The sequence below is a fragment of the Salvia splendens genome, chromosome 10, assembly GCF_004379255.2.
Source record: "Salvia splendens isolate huo1 chromosome 10, SspV2, whole genome shotgun sequence".
Taxonomy (NCBI): domain Eukaryota; kingdom Viridiplantae; phylum Streptophyta; class Magnoliopsida; order Lamiales; family Lamiaceae; genus Salvia; species Salvia splendens.
The window spans coordinates 2,594,716-2,602,821 of record NC_056041.1 but is presented as its reverse complement, the minus strand read 5'-3'; the positions used below and the strand labels follow the sequence as shown (position 1 = coordinate 2,602,821).

Here is an 8,106-nt window from a genome sequence, read left to right as displayed (position 1 = left end):
ATAGAGTAATTCATTTTCTGTTATCTTCCGAGTCTCTGATGTTTTTTGCAAATTATTTAGTTTAGTTGTCTTTTATCTGAATATGATTAATTCGATTTATCCATTCAAAGGTGATTAACGCTCTCCTTATGCATGATGCTTGAGAAGAGCTGAAATTGGTCAGCTAGTAGACTAATCTGCGTTAGTTACATGGCAATTATGAAGTCCTTGCTACACGAGTACCATATTCTGCCATATAAGGCTGATCTTATGATTCCTGAGTTTGTAATGCCTACAGTTATCAATAGGTGTTGAGTAACTTAGGTTACCTATTTAAGTCCCTGCTACGTTTATACTTGTGGCTATTAAAATAGCATATTGAAAACTATACCATTTGCACAACTATTTACTGATGATGCCTATTATCGGTGAAATGATCAGATCTCTCCCAGAACTTGCAAGTTTCCATGGATAACATGCTAAAGATAATAAGGTGAGCCCCATAGAGATGTTGCAGTATGTTTAAACTCACCAATGTTGTTGCCACATTATATTTTTGGAAATTACATTCCATTTTCATTTTGATTGGTTACCAATTTCAATTTTTTGTACTCTTTGCTTCGATATCCGTTGTGAATCAGTTAGACATTTTGTATTCATGTTGTTCTTTAATAAGTATAGTCTTATTATAAATTCTGTCTCATGAGTTCACATATTTCTACGTTGGAGTTTACAGCGAGATTGAACAAAACTCTGGCGGCATAACAGAAGAGATAGAGAAGTCAAAGGAGTCTGCACTTCAGAGGAAGATTCAACTAGAAGAAAAGAGAGATAGCTTTCAGAAAACTACGTATGCAATTTTTGACATGCTCAATGGTCGTAATACCAGCTAAAGGTCCAAGGTTTGCCATATGTACTCACTATGAATTGAAAGATCAAATTCTTTTTCTTAAATGTGTATAATACAAAAAGACGTAGCATTGACAGTTGCAATATGATACAATATTGTTCATTCAAATTTTCTGGCTATCAAAGTAATTGAACTGCACTTTATATGCATTGTTCAACAGATGTACAAGTGACCATTGTCTCTTATAGCTCTTATGTCTTCCACTTGAGAGCCCTCAGCCATGAGAACTTTGGTTCCTCTTACCCCGAGCTTCTTATCTGCATTCATGTAACACATAAATGTTACTTGAGATCCATCATCCATGAGAACTTCTGGTCTAAGATTTCACAGATTGGTTTCCTGTTCTGCTTGTTTGTTCAATTAGTATAGAGCTATCTGATTATTTTATGTGCACTGAATGTCTGAATGAAACAAACAATGCAGTGCCTTATAACACCTTCAAGCTTTAGAGGTCATAATAGCTTACCTGGTTATTCCAGAAGGTCTTCTATTGAATCAGGAAGATGAGCAAGCCTTCCCCCATCTTCTTTTGGGTTGATATCCGGATGATGTCCATCGAGGACCACCCTTGTTGGAAGTATGTTTGATTTGTGAACCATGGGGCTACCTGAAACACAATTTAAGATGTGATACAGATTCTAGAGAATCAGATTCAGTAAAAGTATTAAAATTTGTCCCTAGTTGAGATGGCTAATGGTGAATGCTTGGTAAATGAATGCTACCGATGTCATTATTCCACAGACATGGTTATATTGTTGTTAATAAAAGGAATATGTAGAAATAAGATCTCCAATATTTTGCAGAGGGGCATTCTATAAGGCTAATATTACTCACTTCTCTAGCAAAAATAGGGCATAAAATATCTTCCTCACTGGTTTCATGCTATTACACGATGATAATACTAAGACTAAGGAGTACAGAGAATATCATTTGGTGAGATGGTGGCTTACTGTTTGCTTCTTGGGCCGACCCTTCATAATTTTCAGATTCCTCAGTTGGTAATGTTGCCTGAAAAATGATGACTCAGCCATATTTTGTTAGTTGTTATCTCCTTTATCCGATCATAAAGTACTCTCTCCATGCTTATCTTTTTCTCCTCATTGAGCAAAGGAGATTTTACGTCAGCAAATCATGATCTAGACATTGGTTAGTGCGGAGTGTTGGTGTTACCTCTACATTTGTTTCATCCAGCAAATCCATTATAAATGGCATCTCCTCTAGCTCCCACCTTCTTTAGGCCATTCAAATGCTGGTTCAGATGCATGTTAGAAGGATTACTTGCTAAATAAGTTAGTAAATTAAGACACAGATGATGATTAAGGTTTTCATTAGTAAAAGATGATGTAAACAATTATACAAAGAGTTGTGTACTAGCTGTATACAATAATCTCAACTGGCTGCTTGTAAAGTCTATTTTTCCGGATTTTACAGGAAAATAAAAGTCTAAGATTCTGACCTGAATAAAGTTTGCGGCGATCATCTTTCCATCTGTGCTATTTGGATGCACCAATTGCTTGAAATGATTGTGACTAATTCAGATAACCTGAGAAAGCCTCTTTGTTCTTACTGTAAAAGGCTGGGGAACATTGAGAATCACCCCGATTTCACCAAATATCTCTGGAGACTTTAAAACTGACAGAAACTGGAAAATCTATGGTCAGATCTTATGAGCATCATGAATGAAGTTGAACCTAACCTAAAAGTCCCTATTATTCTTGTAAAATGATAGAAAAAAGGATTATGTTCTTTCTGTCTTATTTTAGATCTTTTGTGTTATGTAATTATCTGCTTTTGGCATGATATTTTTATGTTTGCTAGCAGAATATTCATTTTTAATAAACAGGGAACATATTGTCTTTATCATTTCCTCCTTCTGTTAGCCCTGCAATAATGTTAATGTATTATGCTTTTGATAGTATCATCTGCAACTCTGTTTCAGGGTCACTGTTCAGGATGTTTTGACATGTCAAAGAAAGCCAGAAGTGAAGGATTTTGTTAATGGATTGGGGCCCAGCATTTCCTTTATAGAACTTATTAATGTTTACACTGAAGAATGTTGTTTAGCTGATACTATCTACATGATTCCTGACATTCAATAAAAGTTTTTCTTATTTGTATTCTTGTATCTCAAAATCCTTGTGCTTAAAGACTATTTCCCTTGTGGAAGTGCAATATAAAGTGCTATACTATACTACTAATACATGCTTTTAGTCGTATCAATTAAAGGAAAGCGGCTTACCTGCTCTGTCCCGTTCTTGTTTGTTATTATGTCCTGTAGTTGAACAAATTAGAAGATAATTCAATTGCAGAAGTATGCAAAAACATAACTAAATTAGGCTATCTGTCATACCACTGCTCCAGATACTATGATGTAGAAATCTGTTGATATCTCGTTTTGAATGACTATATCTACTTTGGGAGGATAGTATTCTGCTCTCATCTCAGGAACCTGTCACAGGCAGCAAAGTACTAGGAATCCTCATCTGGACTAAGGTATTTTCATATTATGACTTGATTGTTTATGATATCAGTGATAGGTAACTCTGTTCTGTACACCACAAGATTGATCGAAAATCAGAAGAGAGTGGAAATTACCATCTGAACAATAAAATCTTCTGTGACTCTTTTGAAGAGGTAGCAGTTCTCCACAGTTTCATGAAAGAGATGCTGCACGATCCCTGTTCTTATAGCCTTGGGTAGGTCTACAAGTACTTGTCTTGCTGAAGTTCTGCAGTCTTGAATTTCAGCGTGACGTGTGCCAGCATCTTCTCTTTTAACCCTTCCGGAAGTCTGTTCTTGCTCGTATACCGTAATATGTCATGGATGGCATCCCTCTGCAACATTGCAGTAATTAGTATCATTACAGCAAGATATACAGATGCTAAGTTTTGTATAGTGAATAATTTTGAGAATTTGCTGGCCTTAAATGCATGTGTGCAGGTAGGTACATTCAGGAGTGTTATAATTCAATACCATGGCGAATGTTCGCATAGAACTGTGGACAATGAGATTGGTCATGTTTCCAATCAAGTAGGCAGTAAGGCCAATGTTAAAAAGCATGTAGAAGATGGAGAAAATCTTCTCTCCTGTGTTCTCTGCGTGCAGGTCACCATATCCCGTTGTTGTGAGGGTGACAATCAACCAATACATGGAGTACGTATATCCCAACCAGACACTACTTTGCTCAAAATGAGGAACTTGAGATCCGATCAATGTATCACTCGACACATGGTAATGTACAGCCAACCAGTAATAGAAGCAACCTGCAGTGTGTACTGCAAACAATGTCACCTGTCATGAAGCATAGACAGCCTGCATTACTATATATTCAGGTGCACACACGCCTCGAATAGTTCAAGTTGATCGAGGAAGAGATAATTATGCATATCAGCTTAATATATCGCGTCCAGAAGTAGCTGAAGCGGGTGTCCTTCTCTAACCTGGTGGAAGTAAGGTATAAATTGGTTCTTTACTTATCTGATCAAACAAAAAATGAAGAAATTTTTAGCATTTGTTCATTGCATGTGGAACCGTGTACATACCTAGAAAACAGCTCACTAACACGCCTGAGTCGCCACAGCCTGAGCAAGTTGAGGAAGCCAAAGATATCACCATAGTGCATCTTCCCACTTAAGAGCCTGTAGATGACTTGGAACGGAAGAGTCGAGGCAACGTTCATTGGGAACCACATATCAGGTTTGTGATCATCTCAATACCTAGCTAGTGGTTACAAGTGGTACCTGGCTGCTATTTTCTTTTGATCATCAATCAGCAAATAGGTTGTCTTGTCCAAGTAAGCGACGAAGAAGGTGAGAACGATGTCAATTCCAAAGAAGAGATCAACTATCAGATCAATCGGCAAGAGCGCACTCGTTGACATTTTCCTGAAAGCTAGCTCAAACGGAGACGACCATGCTGAGTACACCACCAGCACCACGAGAAAGGTTTGCCACCACCTGCATCATATTGTTCTACGTTGATGTCCCCCCCCCCCCCCCCCCCATGAACTAGTACAGAAAATATACTTCCTCATCGATTCTTATTTGTTTTTAGCGTATTTGAGAAACTCAAGAAAGGTTTGCCAGTTGCCACCACCTGCATCACATTCGGGTACGTTCTTTCTCATTTATTCCCTCAATGAAATAGAACTAGAGTCATAAAAGCATGTCGTTTCTTCCATCTTATTTCAGTATCTTGCCTTGGTGCCTATTGCCCACTTCCATATGTGAGTGGTTTCGAAGAAAATCTAGGGCCTCATGAAGAGGAAAAAATATAACCCATTTATATTACTATCACTTGGGATTAGTCGCACAGGAAATTCCTAAAATTGGGCTATTAGATGAAGACCTGAAGTTAAATTGATATCAATTGCTAAAAAAAATCTCACATTCTTAAATTGAATAACATAAATTCATGCAGTATATTTTTAATTAGAATAAATTCATACTCGTGTAACTATATATACAATAGGCATAATTCGACATTTCTGGTTAAATTACCATATTATAGGCATAATATTAATAGTTGTCGCAAATTATAACTTCTTTAAGCATTTCAAAAGCTTATTTTGGAATTATTAACATTTTACAGGATCTAGAAACATATAAAAAAATTTAATAGCATAAAATTCAGCCGAACAGAACCCTAGTAGTAATTTACATACTCCAAAATTACAAGGAATTAGGAATATACATGATGGGGCGAATATTACTAGCATATTTTTATAACTTCAAAGAGACAAATCTGCTGGTAGCTAGATAGGAATATTTAATTTACATATATAGACTCCTAATTACTATTAGGACTGTTACTGATGCATGTGAACCACTAGAATCCTCAAATAGGTGTTGAAAATCTTTGCACATAATTTTTGTATTGAATAAAAAAAGATAAAGAAATAAATATGGAGTATGGTCTGATTCACGAGAATAAAGAGTAATCAATAAGCAGTAATGGGCCATTATGTTGTTCATTAAATTATCTTAGAACATTACAAAGGCAAACCGCAAATGAGAAGTCAAATAATATCTCCCTTTGAGTCTCCTGAAATTTAGGCACGTTGTAGCGCCAAAGGTCAGAAGATGAAAATCTCTTTTTGTAATTCGCGCCTAAGATGATGAGTAAAATCCCATTTTTTTGTTATAAATGTTAATCATGATATTATATGGTATTAATTTTTTTATTTATAATAAATTAAAATAATATCCGTTCGGCGATCCAAAAGTCACTTATTATGTTGAGATACGGGCCGCCAAATATAACGTAACAAAAACAAACTATAGTGTTGGACCAGAAATTGTGCTTTTCCTAGCCATTCTTTAGCATCAATCACCTCCTATATATACACACAAGTATATCGGTTTGGCTATCCAAAACAATATATGCATAGTTGGCTAATGCATTGAATTTGATATGAATCAATCTTAATAAAAAGAATCTAACCTGAATAGAAACAAATAAAAAAAATTCCTTGGAACTTAATGAAGGTTTGTTTAATGAATAAAATGAAAAAAGAAAAAGGTTTTTATTGAAGAAACGGTATGGTTCATCGTCAACTCAGATCGTATAAATCACACACAGCAAGTACTCCGTGATTCTGTGTGAGTTAAATTTGATTATCTTTCTTTAAATACTATATTCAACAAAAAGGTAGAATCCTAATCAAGTAGTCACGTTTCATGCCTTCAGCAATATACCAAAAGATCAAAGTCGATATATAGATATATATATCATCTTCACACAGATGCATACACGTATAATGTGTGTAGTGTGTGTGCTGATGAGAAACACGAATTAATTATCTGTGTCTTCTATCGTAAGGTGCAATAATATATTTTTGCAAAGTGGGAGTATTCTCTCCTACAATTGTACCAAAAGCAGGCAACAAACTGCTTGAAATCGAGGCAAGATTTTTTATTTCGCCGCCGGTAGAGCAGCGGCACCGGCGATCTCATGTCCGCCGTCATCGGCGATCTCATATCCGCCGTCGTCGGCGACCTTCCGTCCGATGCTGACATCTTTTTCTAATATAATATTCTTTTCAAACCAAAACCTAAAACTAACAATTAAAACATGGGAGTGATAAAGGTCTCGCCTTTTGCGGTTAGCACCGTAGGTTGATTGTATATGTATATGTTGTTTGTTTTTTGAGTTTCCTAAAGTAGTGGGACTCATGAGAGCTATTTTATGTAATTTATATGCTAAATGTCAGTTAATAATATTAAAGTTGATTATGATAATCTAAAATATAAATATGATATACATACACGATTTCGACTTATCTCAGTATATAATACAAATCCTTGTCTGGCGTGGATTGAGGATTAGACTCCCGCAAAGTCATAAGTTTGCATTTATTGCCTATTAAAAATTAAATATCAAATCAAACCACAGCTTCTTTTATGGAAAAAAAATGAGTAAGTTGCCAGTTAAGTAGAAGAGTCCATAAAGCCAAAAATGGCTAAAAATACCATCCTTTCCTGCGAATTTAGCTAGCCTATAAAAATCAGTTACACTTCTTATTTTATTCTATAGTCGGCTGCATTTAGTTTTATTATTTTTTATTTTGTATGCACCTATGGATATGTATATTTGTATACTTATATACTTACATAGGGATGGATCTGGTTGAAATCTTCTCATAGTAACTTGGACATCATATTTCTTCATATATATAGTAATGCTTCGTTTTCTGACAATGGAAAATTTCATTTGACGACAATCATAGATCATACAAAGATTAATAACAGCCCAAATTGATTCTAGCTGACTAGGGATTTTTTTTTTATTGGATCATATTTAAATCAAAGCATAAATATTAGTATAAGTATAATAATAGTAAATATATGAATTTTGATAGGTTGGATGGTTTTACAATTTATTATTTTTGTCAAATATACATAAAGAAAATATATGCCCCATTAGGTGAGGAAATATTTACGAGTTCAATAAGCCAAAGAAGTTCCCTGTTTTTTTCAGTTGTGCAATTATCGAAAAACAGTTTCTAATCCCAAAAATTCCGCCACATTCATATACACGTGACTGAGGTTTTATTGAACCTTAACTTTTAACTATTGAATAGCACTTTTACATGAGATTTTACGGATCTGTTTTTTTGATGTTAAGTTACACTTAAATGTTAAAATAATTATATACAAGTATAATGTTATTCAAAATTATATAACATGTCAAATAAGTCTTAGTTAAATATACTCTTC

General features: G+C 35.0%; 1 pseudogene; it reads right to left on the bottom strand.

Annotated features, from left to right (window-relative positions):
- Positions 1-922: 922 nt before the first annotated feature.
- On the bottom strand, positions 923-7,053 carry LOC121751821 (annotated as a pseudogene).
- Between the last annotated feature and the right edge of the window lie 1,053 nt (positions 7,054-8,106).